General features: G+C 45.8%; 1 long non-coding RNA gene across 4 annotated transcripts in view; it reads left to right on the forward strand.

Moving 5' to 3' along the window:
- Positions 1 to 3,975: 3,975 nt before the first annotated feature.
- Positions 3,976 to 13,382, forward strand: part of LOC133251748 (uncharacterized) — a 142,106-nt gene continuing 132,699 nt past the window's right edge. Inside the window, exon 1 of one of the 4 annotated variants that reach the window (XR_009737772.1) lies at positions 3,976 to 4,080. This is a non-coding gene — a long non-coding RNA (uncharacterized LOC133251748). Of the gene's footprint in view, positions 4,081 to 6,519; positions 6,816 to 13,382 lie in introns of those variants that run through there. The other 3 variants (XR_009737776.1, XR_009737775.1, XR_009737773.1) reach the window with 3 other exon arrangements.

Genomic DNA, 13,382 nt, shown 5'->3' on the forward strand with positions numbered 1-13,382 from the left:
CTTCATTTTCACCTGATTTCTTAATCAGCTTGGGCTGTCCTATCAAAATACCACAGATTGAGTGGCTTCAACCACAGACATCTATTTCTCACAGTTCTAAAATCTGGAAAGTCCAAGATCAAGGTGGAGACAGATTCCGTTCTTGGTGAGAACTTTCTTCCCAGCTTGCACAGAGCAGCCATCTCCCTGGATGCTCACATGACCTCTTCTATGTGTGCACTTAAAGAAAGCAAGAGAGTTCCAGGAAAAAATCTACTTTGACTTCTCTGACTATGCTAAAGCCTTTGACTGTGTGGATCACCACAAACTGGAAAATTCTTCAAGAGATGGGAATACCAGACCACCTAACCTGCTTCCTGCAAAATCGGTATCCAGGTCAAGAAGCAACAGTTAGAACTGGACATGGACCAACAGACGGGTTCCAAATCGGGAAAGGAGTACGTCAGGGCTGTATATTGTCACCCTGCTTAGTTAACTTACACGCAGAGTACATCATGAGAAATGTTGGACTGGATGAAGCACAAGCTGGAATCAAGATTGGAGGGAGAAATATGAATAACCTCAGATATGCAGACGATACGACATTAACGGCAGAAACTGAAGAGGAACTAAAGAGCCTCTTGATGAAAGTGAAAGAGGAGAGTGAGAAATCTGGCTTAAAACTCAACACTCAAAAAACAAAGATCATAGCATCTGGTCCCATCACTTCATGGCAAACAGATGGAGAAACAATGAAAACAGTGGCAGAATTTATTTTCTTGGGCTCCAAAATCACTGTGGACATTGACTGCAGCCATGAAATTAAAAGACACTAGCTCCTTGGAAGAAAAGCTATGATCAACCTAGACAATGTATTAAAAAGCAGAGACATTATTTTGCCGACAGAAGTCCTTATAGTCAAACCTATTGTTTTTCCACTAGTCATATATGGATGTGAGAGTTAGAGTATAAAGAAAGCTGAGCACAGAAGAATTGATGCTTTTGAACTGTGGTTGGAGAAGACTCTTGAGAGTCCCTTGGACTGCAAGGAGATCAGTCCTGAATGTTCACTGGAAGAACTGATGATGAAGCTGAAGCTCAAATACTTTGGCCACCTGATGCAAAGAACCGATTCATTAGAAAAGACCCTGATGCTGGGAAAGATTGAAGGCAGGAGGAGAAGGGGACAACAGAGGATGAGATGGTTGGATGGCATCATCATCTCCATGGACATGAGTTTGAGTAAACTCTGGGAGTTGGTGATAGACAGGGAGGCCTGGTGTGCTGCAGTCCATGGGGCAGCAAAGAGTTGGACATGACTGAGAGACTGAACTGAAAAAGAGAACAAAGTTTGGTCTCTGTCTCCTGTTCTTATAAAGCAATGGCACCTCACTCCAGTACTCTTGCCTGGAAAATCCCATGGACGGAGGAGCCTGGTAGGCTGCAGTCCATGGGGTCGCTGAGGTTGGACACGACTGAGCGACTGAGCGACTTCACTTTTAACTTTCCTGCTTTGGAGAAGGAAATGGCAACCCACTCCAGTGTTCTTGCCTGGAGAATCCCAGGGACGGGGAAGCCTGGTGGGCTGCTGTCTGTGGGGTCACACAGAGTCGGACATGACTGACGTGACTTAGCAGCAGCAGCAGCAACCCTATTATACGTGCTCCACCCTCACGCCTTCATTAAACGTAATTACTGCCCCAAAGCCTCACCTCCTGATGCCGTCACCTTGGGGATTAGGGCTTCAGCATACACTGAAGAGACACAAAACATTCAATCTCTAACAACTAGGAAACTCCTTTTCACCCATTACTCAGTTTAAGAATCATATATCCCAGGAACTCTCTCTGTTTTATTTAAATTTTCCTCCTGAAGATCCCCTGGAGAAGGGAACAGCAACCCACTCCGGTATTCTGGCCTGGAGAGCCCATGGACAGAGGAGCCTGTTGGGCTGCAGTCCAGGGGGTCGCAGAGCAGGACATGCCGACTACCACGTCCGCCTTTTCCACTTTCTCTGCTCCTACAGCGCTCTTCAGTTGCCTCTGTTATAGCACGTTTCACTCCTTCTACAATGGTGAGTTTATATGTCTGCTTCCTTTTGTTTTATCCAATTTTTATGTTCACAGTCCAGCGCAGGGTCTGCCCTATGGTACGGACTTGGTACCATAAGCTCAGCTTCAAAGAATTTAACTCTCAATACTTTTCAGTCCCCTCTGCTAAGTCCAAAGTAAACCCTTGCTTTATTTACTTTTTTTTTAAACTTTTTTATAAGTATTTACATTAGACCCATTTGTTATTTGATCGTACAATTTGGTGAAATTTTCCATTCATTTATTTTTGGATGAACGTGCTATTTCTAACTGGATGATTATTAATAGTTGATGTTGCTATTGAAGCACTTATAAAAGGGAATTCTTTTAATTATTCATTCACTTCTCTATATCACTCTGTTGTATCCACATCCTATTCATCATGGCAGAGTCGACGCCTGGCACACACGAGGTGCTCAGGGCAGGTTTCCTGAATGAATGCAAACACGTATCATATTCTGCTTTCCCAACTCACCCCTCACCTCCTTGGAAAGGCACCGGAATCTACTCTTTCCCGCTCTCTTTGGAGCCTACTCTCGGGCCCTTTAAGAATCCCTGTTATGAGCTCCCGCCTTCTTTCTTCACTCGGAAAAGGAGACAGCAGGAGCAGAAGATGCTGTCCGCTCCTGCTCCTGAGCCTTCATCAGGGGCCCGCGCGGGGCGGGTGGGCGGAGCGGAGGAGGCGCCCTGGGGGCGGCGCGGAGGGCGGGGCGGGCGTGGGACAGAGGCCCTGCAGGCATCGCTTGGCGCTTCACTCCTGGGTAGGAGGCCACGTGAGCAAACGCAGGGGCCGGATGCGATCACAAGATCGGGGTCGTGGTGTCTGTTGCTTTCTGATTCCATGCCTGATGGTGCGCAAGCTGTCAGTCCTAAGAGCTTTGGTTTCTGTGTCTGGTGTGGGATGATCACACCTGTCCTCACTGCCTACAATCATTTCTAAAATCGAATGAGGGCTGTAAAATCTACTGCAAATTGTTAGCACGTTTGTCCCGTGTGTGAGGACTTGTTATTGTTGCTATTATTTTATTGCTGTACATCTTACCTCCTTTCCAGATTTACAGTGGCAATTAAACTGTCCACTTTGCCATATCCTGTTACTGAATTATGCTCGTTACAGATTCCTCAAGAAAAGCAACAGCCAGTCCTCAAATAAGAGGACTGGCAGCAGCATTGGTCACATGCACACACTTCACCCTAACTTTACCTGGTAATTGGGGTAACCGTCTATGTTAGTTCACTAGCTTTATTCAGAAGAGCAAACTCCTCATACCTTTAGGACAGCTTGGAAGAAAGTGCCCACCAAAGTCCTGTTCCTGCCCTCCCGTGGAAACTGGACCCAGGGAGCTCTCCTAAGGTCTGCATTTCAAAGGCCTGACTCCCAGGTTCTTGACAAAGATGTTTCTGGGTTATTAAGGTGACAAAAAGTCTATCTAGTTTTCAGAAGGTTTTATATCCATTGAAAAGGGAGGAGAAACCACTTAAAATTACATTGTCAAAGTGAATAAGAAAAAGAGAAGACGTAATCTCATCCTTTATTTTCAACAGGGAGGGTTAAACCTTGTATTTAAAATTTTTATGTGCCCTATACACAGACAACTAAGAATTCCAAAGGTGGAAACATGTTCACCTCAGAAAGACTGCCCCACAGCTTCTTCTGTCTCATTGGTTTGTGAGTGCTCACTCAGACTGGGAGACAATATTTATCTCATACCCTGCACATATGTATCCATAGTACAGTTGGCCCTTGAACAACACAGATTTGAACTATGTGGGTCCATGTAGATTTTTTTCAATCAGTATATACAAAAATATGCATGTAGAACATCATGTGGGTGATTTGTATTAAAGTGGATAGTCTATTTTTACATTGGCATTAAGTGAGTAATATTTAATGGAAAATTGAAAATATGTTCATTTTCTTACTGTTTTCTAACTTTACTTTCAGAGAAATACGTTACTGTACAGTATGCCTTTCTCATCATGGGAGAATCTGCCTATCAGCTTGTCACAGGTAAGTGGTTTATTTTGAAAAGCAACACTGTTTTTAATAATGTATTATGGACATGACTGTAACATTGTATGACATACAATTTTATAACCATTTGTTCATTAGTGTATAAGCTTGGCGAATGTGAAGCAATCATATTGATTATACCAGGCAACTATAAAGCAATTATGTTGCTGCTTCTTTGTTATCAACACACGAATCATTTAACCTGCAAATGCATATGAGTTTCTGGTTCACATTATCTTTTCAGTTTTGATGTCTAGTGTGAGTAACATTGAGAGTATTTTGTATCATATAAGACAATATTGACGTAGGAACTGATAGATAATCATCTTGTGAGCTGACAATATAAACTTACGTTATCAAAGAACACACTTCAGTCCTGTAAATATCTTTTCTCTTATGGTTTTCTGAACATTTTTTATCTAGTTTAGTCTAAGAATACATATAACTTAAAATGTATGTGTTAATTGACTGTGTTATCAGTAAGGCTGTTAGTAGTTAAGTTTGGGGGAATCAAAAGTTACAGGCAGGTTTTCAGCTGCACTTGGGGTCGGTGTTCCTAACTGTCCTTGTTGTTCAAACGTCAATTGCATTTCTTTTGCCTTCTGATTTCACGGCATGTTTACTGCACCTGAATACTAGCATTCCTTGCGTTCGGGGGCTGGGGGAGCCGCAGTGAGACTTCATTTGATGGAAATGGGCCAAGTCTGAAAACTCACTGTGAAAGCAGAAAGGGCTAGAAAGGGTGGGTGCTCCTGGACCTGAACCTTGTCTGGACTTTGGCCTCAAGGACGGGCCAAACAGCTGAGGGTGGTCAGAATCACACTGTAACTTGATAATGTTTCAGCATTTTAGTCTCAGCAGTTTGGAAGTCCCCGGACATGTAGGTGCTCTGTACACCTACATCTTGATGAAGAGTTGTAGAGACAGAAGCACCCTGGCTGTATGTAGAGAGAGATGAGCGTCATATCAGGGTCAGTGGCTGCCTCTGAAGATTCCCCAGATAATTAATCACACTGATATCAATGTCTCAGCATTTCCCTCTCATCTCTGCAAGCCCTCTTAGGAATATCTGAAAAGCACTTTTAACACGGACTTAAGTTTAATGAATGTAAAGTAATAATAATTAATATGGCAAAGCTTCCTTCCGATATTCTGCCAAATTCTAGAACTTCTGCTACATCAGTTCAATTCAGTCACTCAGTCGTGTCTGACTCTTTGTGACCCCATGGACTGCAGCACATTAGGCCTCCCTGTCCATCACCAGCTCCCGGAGTTCACCCAGACTCATGTCCATTGAGTTGGTGATGCCATCCAACCATCTCATCCTCTGTTGTCCCCCTCTCCTCCTGCCTTCAATCTTTCCCAGAATCAGGATCTTTTCAAATGAGTCAGCTCTTCTCATCAGGTGGCCAAAGGACTGGAGTTTCAGCTTTAGCATCAGTCCTTCCAATGAATATTCAGGACTGATCTCCTTTAGGATGGACTGGTTGGATCTCCTTGCAATCCATGGGACTCTCAAGAGTCTTCTCCAACACCGCAATTCAAAAGCATGAATTCTTCTGTGCTCAGCTTTCTTTATAGTCCAACTCTCACATCCATACACGACTACTGGAAAAACAGTAGCTTTGACTAGATAGACCTTTGTTGGCAAAGTAATGTCTCTGCTTTTTAATATGCTGTCTAGGTTGGTCATAACTTTTCTTCCAAGGAGTAAGCATCTTTTAATTTCATGGCTGCAGTCACCATCTGCAGTGATTTTGGAGCCCCCGCAAAAAAGGGTCTTTTACTGTTTCCACTGTTTCCCCATTTATTTGCCATGAAGTGATGGGACCAGACGCCACATACCTGTGATGTATAATGGCTGAAAAAGTGAGGCCTCTTTTTAATCTACCCCCACCAAACAAAGACTTGCCTTCCTGATCTTTGGGTTTGTTTTTCCAAATCTCTGGTGCCGGTAGGTAGGCATGCACCACGGCACCACTGGGGTCATCAGGAGCCGGAGCTTGCTCCTCATCGCTTGTGGCCACCAGCATCTTTTTCGCTTCCCCAGCTGCTATTCCTTTGCTGCTCAGGGTCCACTCTGACAGGACTCGTCTGAGTTTGTCTCGCCGGCTCTCCATCACACATCTGTGTCACAGCCACGCACACATTGTATGCGTTTTACTTGTACCTGTGTTTAGAGTAAGAGTCACCTAGAGGTAATGATACTGTAAGTCAGCACTTGCCTCCTTCCTCAAGAAACCCTAAAACATCCAACCATGTTCTCCTAGTTTCAGCCCAAGATGTTGGTAATTAATCTCGTCATTAATGAAGAAGAAGGCAGTGATTTTCCACTTTTGGGAGACAGTCTCTTTTGGGCTAATGGGAAGGCAGAATCCCAGGACAAGGGGAGCCCCGTTTAATACAGGGAGAGTGCAGTGTGTTCCATCCACCCTGACGGTGTGCAGAGACAGACAGCGGCCAGGTTTTAAGCATGCAGACAGTTGGTTGTTCGGCATCATGCCGCATAAACACACAGGCGATAGCCTTTTAAAGCACTGGGCCGCCCCGTCCCGAGGCTCCACGCGTCGCGTGGCCCGTGCTCTCCGCAGCGAGGGGGGCTCTCTGCTGCCGCCTCGTGGTGAGTGAAGGCATGGCGGCAGTTGGGACTAAGCAGGCACGTTTGGGTAAACCGGGTAATTTAATCTTGGGAAATTAATTCGTGGGGGCCTCAGTTTCTTCTTTTATAAATGGTAAGTTGAATTGATTATAAGAGTCTGTAAATATAGAGCTGTCTAATTGGCAAGAAACATGCTCTGCACTCTGTGAATAACTTTGCATGAAGCCTTGCATTTTTGGCTTTTAGAAGCCAAAAGCTTCTGCAAAGCTTCCATTTTGACTTCCAATGTACTTCCTGACTCACAGGTTTAGGTGATTTATAAGGAATTCCATGTCATCCCTATGACTTAATACACCCTTATAGTCTTCCTGTCCCAGGGCTTAGGGGCACCTTCTTTTTTTTTTCAGACACAATAAGGCCATGAGGATAATTGAAAGCTTTTGCCCCCAACCAACAAAACAGGCTTTAATCAAAAAGTTGGATGCGGAGCTTCCTCCCGGAAGGTGAATAATCCGGTCTGAACTGGGGTGTACATAGGGATGATCAGAGTGGAAATTACCTCTGCTGCTACCTGGAAGAGCAAATTGTTTCATTGACTTAGTTTCAACATAGTTCTTGTTCTGCCTGGGAGGGGTTTTTCTTATTTGCATTTTTAAAAAAGATTGGATTTGATGATCTGTGAGGAAGGAGGCAAAGACCTTTGACGAGCACAGCTTCTGTCTTGCTGGAGGCAGAGCTAATTTTTGACATTGTACTTTTTAATTACAGTGGAGACTTACACGGCCTCCCAAGCCAAAGCCAGCTCTGGCCTTTCAGAAAGCAGGCAAGGGTGTAGGCGAGAACACACGGGCGTCTCCGCCTTCCCAGAGACGGAGCCTGCGATGCTACCCCAGGAGGAGCTGCTCGAGCGCTGTCTATTCCCATCCAGGGTTTAGCTTTTCGGGAGGCAGAAGAGACAGCGAGTCCCTGTCGTGAGAATTTTTGAGGACGCACAGGGCCTGGACAACGTTCTTTTTACAACTTAATCGCTCCAAGCAGCAAAATGCTTTGCCTGGTGGTTATGTAAGATGTAAGGCATCTCAAAGTCGAAAGGAACTGCATTATTCAGCTGCTTTCATTTACTCTGAAGACACCCGACTATATAGGTTATGCATGAATTTCTCCCATTTGCAGGAATAAAGCACAGTAACCAAAAGTCATCAATGTTTTATAAACTGTGACTAATTTCTTACATAGTCTCAGGCTCTCTCTTCAGAATTGTTTCTATTGGCTGATATTTAGTTGCTACTTTACGGTACTATTATTTTTAAAAAATCACTTGAGACCGTGGCACACTGTGGGGCTCAGGACTGATGGGGTTGTTGGGAGAGCTGCTCTCCCAAGCCTCTCAACTGCCTTGAAATGTCTGGCTTGAAAATGGCAACAGAGAAACCCGAAGCTCTGCCTTCCAGAAGCGGCAGCGTGGTGCGTTTCCAGGGTCCTCCTGCCGCCTACTGAGCTGTTGCCACCCAAAATAGTGGTGGGCTCATCAGCGTTCAGCAAACCACGATCGCGGATGTGGCCAGGGCAAGCCTAGCCAGTGTGTGTTTGTTTAATCATGCATCATTTAGTACAAAGATGACTCTGGGATGTTCTGGCAAATTAATTTGTATTGCACTTCCGAGAAGGGAGCGAGCAGCTGGGCTCCAGCCCGTGGAGCTGCTGGGCTCTGTCTGCTGATAAACTCACTGCTGCCGCCGCCTCCTGTGAAAGCGTGAACCGAACCGCAGGGCACGGGGACTTCGGGTCACTCCCCTCCGGGGTTTGGGTGGGAGCTGTCAGTCCGTTCGTGGTTCCAAGCGTTCCTGCTGTGCTTTGCCAGCAACTTCAGGGTAGCAACCAAGCCACCATTTCCAAAAGATTCATTCGTTCCCAACAGTTTGACAACCAGCCACAATGCCACCATCTTTGAAATTTGATTACACCTGTCCTTCTAGATATTTGTACCATTCATTTGTGACTTGCTCCCCCATCCCTGTGTGATATGTGGTATAACCATCATGCAAGGTTTTTACGTGGCCTAGGTATTTCGTAGGTGTTGATTTAAAAAAATGAGAAATTTGCTCTTCTCAGGAAACATCGTCTGGGAAGGAAGGATAGGGAGCCGTGTGGTAATATGCACAGAAGCGCATTAGAAATCCTTCCTAACGGTCCTCATTCTAGCGGCCTCTGCACCAAGGGCTGCTGTTTCCCCCCAAACTGGTCATCATTAATCTCATCTTCCAGCTGAATCGTACCCCAGTGGCCGGCACACACCAGCCGCTAGTTTTTAATTCTTCTAAACCATTTCCCCCTCTTTGTTACGCTGCCATTCAATACTTTAAAGAAAACTGGACATATGTATTTTTGATGCAAAATCTTTTTTTTTTGAAATTTTTGCCAGTTCTGCCTTTTAACCACTGCTGGAATTCTGTAGAAGCTATCCTATTCCTCTGCTTGGAGGGCAGAGGAGAGGGAGAAGCCACAAAACTTTCTTTAGCAGGAGAAAAGAAAGGCTGGGGGATACACATATTTCAATAAGTTTTTAATGGCAATAGTCTTGTCTGTAGGTAGACATGATCTCATTCTGCAAACCCGTAAGAAAATCATCCTGTTTTCTGCCTCTCAGAAGAGCTCCAGGGTGTCAGGGGTGGTGGAGGCCTGGAGTTAGTTTCAAGTATTTTGTAATGGAAATGTGTCTCCCCAGACCTTGCAGAGTTGAGGTTAACAAAGACATTTAGAAAAAACAAAGTCTTTTCATATCATTTAATGCTAAAATATAATTTTTTAATATTTTGAGTGATAAATACATCTGTGACTCTCTTCATGTATAAGAGTTTAGCATTTTAATTTATACGTCAAGCTCATATGTTTGGTTATTTGGTTGCTGAATGGTTTCAAGGATTCTATGGTCATTGGAAAGGCGGACAGGCCACTGTTTCATGGTAAGAGTCCTCCCAGTAACTTTCATGATGATGATGATAGCTGATCTGTATGGAGAAGCTGATGTGTGCTAGGTGTCTTTGGGAACTTTGTGTGTGTTAGTATCCATATGACCTCATTAGCAGAAACTCCGATTTGCATCCTGCGCATGAGGAGACAGAGGCACAGAGACGCTGACTGATAAGACGGGCTCGGGGCCAAGTTGCCTGGATGTGTCGAGCACAGCCGGTGCCTGGCCGAGTCGCCTTTAATGATTGGCCTGAGCGCTTAGCCTGGGGCTGCCTTCAGCGGGCCATCGGCCAGCTCGCCACCTCTGCTCAACATTTATCTCTATTAGAAACCCAGATTGGAGAGTTGCCACCGGCTTCTGATGTCAGATAGTGTGGCGTGCAGAGACACATTAATAGATGAGGATAGGAGACAGAACCGCAGCTTTTGGCCTGTCTGCGGCAGACAGACGACGGACTGGAGGGCACCCAGCTTCTGAACAAATGAAAGGCGTTTCTGTAGAACCGTGGCTAGCAGTTTTCAAATCCAAGCATGTGCTCTTTCGTGCCCAGTACTGTGCTAGGCAGACAGAATAGAAAACATAAAAGAAGCAGAAAAGGACTATTATCCGTTGCAGCGCTACCTGCAGTTTTGTTGGGGAGCTTCGACAGCACGCTGGCAGTCACAGGCCGTGGGCACATGTGAGCACAGCTCAAGGTGCGCTGTTCAGATAACAAGTATTAGGGGGGCTTTATACTGCACAAAGGAGAGTGGGCCTCACACAAGGGAAACCACGGCTGCTTCAACAGCTCGCTCACCCACGAGCCCTGGGAAATAGAAAGTGCCATCCTGCATTTACCATCTCCACAGCCCTGAAATACTGCATGGCTCTCAGCCCGGAGTTAGAAATTGGCCAGTGACACTGTTCTGCGTTGACTGTTGATTCACAGGTGAGAGGTGAGGACTGAATCAGTGCTGAAAGGTGCAGGGTGACCTCTGCAAGTGTCACGTGCTGGGAGGTTCGGGTCTTCGCTCTTCACCGGCCCTGAAATGTCCAGGGACAAAGCGTGGGCCTGAAGGCTCATTCAGTGTGGAAACAGACATGACTGTTCTGTGTCAGGCTCTCTGCTAGCTTTCTAAAGACATTTCAGATTCTCGGAAGGCAAAGCACAGAACTTGGTGTAGGGAAATCTGAGTTTACAATACCAGCTCTCTCCTTAGTTTATACTGAGGCAGAGTAAAAGTCAACTTACTTTCCTTGGCTCCAACTTCTCATTTGTGAATGAGGAACTGGCTACACCTGTGGTTCATAAGCTGCTCCCGGGAGGTCTGCAATTTCTTCCTCGGGGTAGCGGGGGGGGGGGGGGGGGCGGGGGCGGTATTCTGGAAGAGTGGCTCTCAACAAGGGGCAGTTTCCTCCCCTCATTCCCAGAGGACGTTTTGGTTTTGTCTGAGAAATGTGTTTGCTACTGGCATCTGTCTGCTGGGTAGAGACCTAGGTGCCACTAAACGTTCTACTGTGTAGGAGGCAGTGCCCATGACCAAGAATCACGTGCCTACAAGGCCGACAGCACCCAGGCTGAGAGCCTTGCCATGTGGGAGCCTGAACCTCTAACCCAGTAACACCAAAGAACTGTTTTTACTGGTGCCCAATAATACCATTTTTACTGGATGTAGCAGATATAAGTTTGACAGGCGATAAGGAAATGTGCAAACTTTGATTTTCTTATTTCCTATAATTGAGCTTAGATTGTATCTTCTTTCGCCCACACTGGTTCTCAGTTGATTCAGAGTTTTCACTAAGGTATTTCAAGGTTCTGCTCTTTTCTGTCCTTCTCTTCCACTCCGAATCCACCTCTGGGCTTGAAAAGCATCCTGGAATTGGAAGTGGATGTCTAGTTCATTACCCTTGCTGATCCTACACTCTTGTCTGCCCCCACTTTTTAGATTCCACATATGAGTGATATCAGATAGTATTTGTCTTTCTCTATCTGACTTATTTCACTGAGCGTAACATTCTCTAGATCCATCCACGTTGCTGCAGATGGCAGTGTTTAAGATTTAGTTTGTTTAGAGACGTTCACAGTTAAGTTGAGAGGGGGGCACAGAGAGTTCCTTACACTGCCTGCCTCCTGCATGCATAGCCGCTGCTCTTACAAACGTCCTCCACCAGAGTCAGGCATTTCTTAAACCTGATGAGCCCTCACTGACACAGCTTCGTCACCCAAAGTCTGTAGTTTACCTTAGGGTTTGCTCTTGGTGCATATGTGGGTTTGGGCAAGTGCATCGTGACGTGGATCTACAATCATGGTGCCATGCAGACTGTTTCCGCACCAGGCCCCGTGTCCCACCTGCTCATTCCTCCTTCCCTGTGACCTGTAGCTGCTCATCTTCACATTGTCACTGGAGGTCTCCTTTTCCAGAATGTCACACAGTGTGTGACCTTCTCAGATCGGCTGCTTTCACTAAGTAACATGCATTTACAAGCCTTCTCCATGTCTTTTCATGGCCTGATAGCTCAGTTCTTTTTAGTACTGAATGGTGAAGAACCCGCCTGCCATTGCAGGAGGCGTAAGAGATGCGGGTTTGGTCCTGGGTCAGGAAGATCCCCTGGAGGAGGGCACGGCAACCCACTGCAGTATTCTGGCCTGGAGAATCCCATGGACAGAAGAGCCTGGTGGGCTACGGTTCATAGGGTCGCAAAGAGGTGGGCGCATCTGTATCTATCTAGTCATCTCCTGGAGGGTATCTTGGAGGATATCTTGGAGGATATCCTGGAGGATATCTTGATTGCTTCCAAGCTGGCAGCTGTAAGGTTGCTGTGTGCATCCGTGTGCTGGTTTCCGCGTGAACTCTAGTCATTACTGTTTAACTGCTGCCCTCCCTGACCTGCCGTAACCCCGAGGCCTTGCAGCGTCCGCAGAGGCGTGCTCTAGTCGTAACTGAACTCACACTTCGGTTCACTTTCTCAGCCACTTGTGTTCCCTTTTGAGGTTCACTGGAAATTTTGCACTTGCTTCCTAACCCCTCTGGGCTATGGAGCCTCAGGCTGGGACTCTGACACGCTCTCTACCTACACCTGCCCTGCCGGCAGTTCTGTTCACAGTTGTGGCCCCACTGTGGGGGGGGGAGGCCTTTCTGTAAGGCTTTTTGCCTCTCCTAAGGGGGGTCTGAGAAGGGGGTACAATTCTCTCTGGCCCTGAGGCCACGCCCCTAAACCTCCCTAGACTTTTTTTGGGCAAAGACTCCCACCAGCAACTCACTCTACTGTTGTCCCCTGGACTAGCCACGCCTCCTCCCAGCTGGTTGAAATTTATCTCCTTTTGAGAGCAGAAAATGATATCTACGTAATCTGGCATTGTTTTTCTAACCTTACTGTATATAGTATAAAATTAATGCTCTTATTTTTATCAAAACTGCCATTTCAGTAAATGCTTTTTTTCTTTCAAAGTCTTTTCTCTTAAAATAGAAAAATTGTCATTTAAGCTAATGACTCTGCTATGAATTTCAAAACCCTAAGTATAAGAATTGACTTCTTTGTAACCCAGTGGTGTCTGGCTTCCTCTAATGATGTGGAATGCCACGGATTCAGTAGGTAGTGGGTTTCAGGATTAATAGTTATAATTTCAGTGTGCTTTAAAAATGTGATCTGCTGCTTAAAAATAAGAGAAGGAAAGAAAGGAGGAAGGAAGGATGGGAAGCAGGGAGGGAAGAGTAGAGAAGGGAAAAAGCCCTGGGCTGGCATTCTCGA

Source organism: Bos javanicus, chromosome 7 (assembly GCF_032452875.1).
Source record: "Bos javanicus breed banteng chromosome 7, ARS-OSU_banteng_1.0, whole genome shotgun sequence".
NCBI classification, from domain to species: domain Eukaryota; kingdom Metazoa; phylum Chordata; class Mammalia; order Artiodactyla; family Bovidae; genus Bos; species Bos javanicus.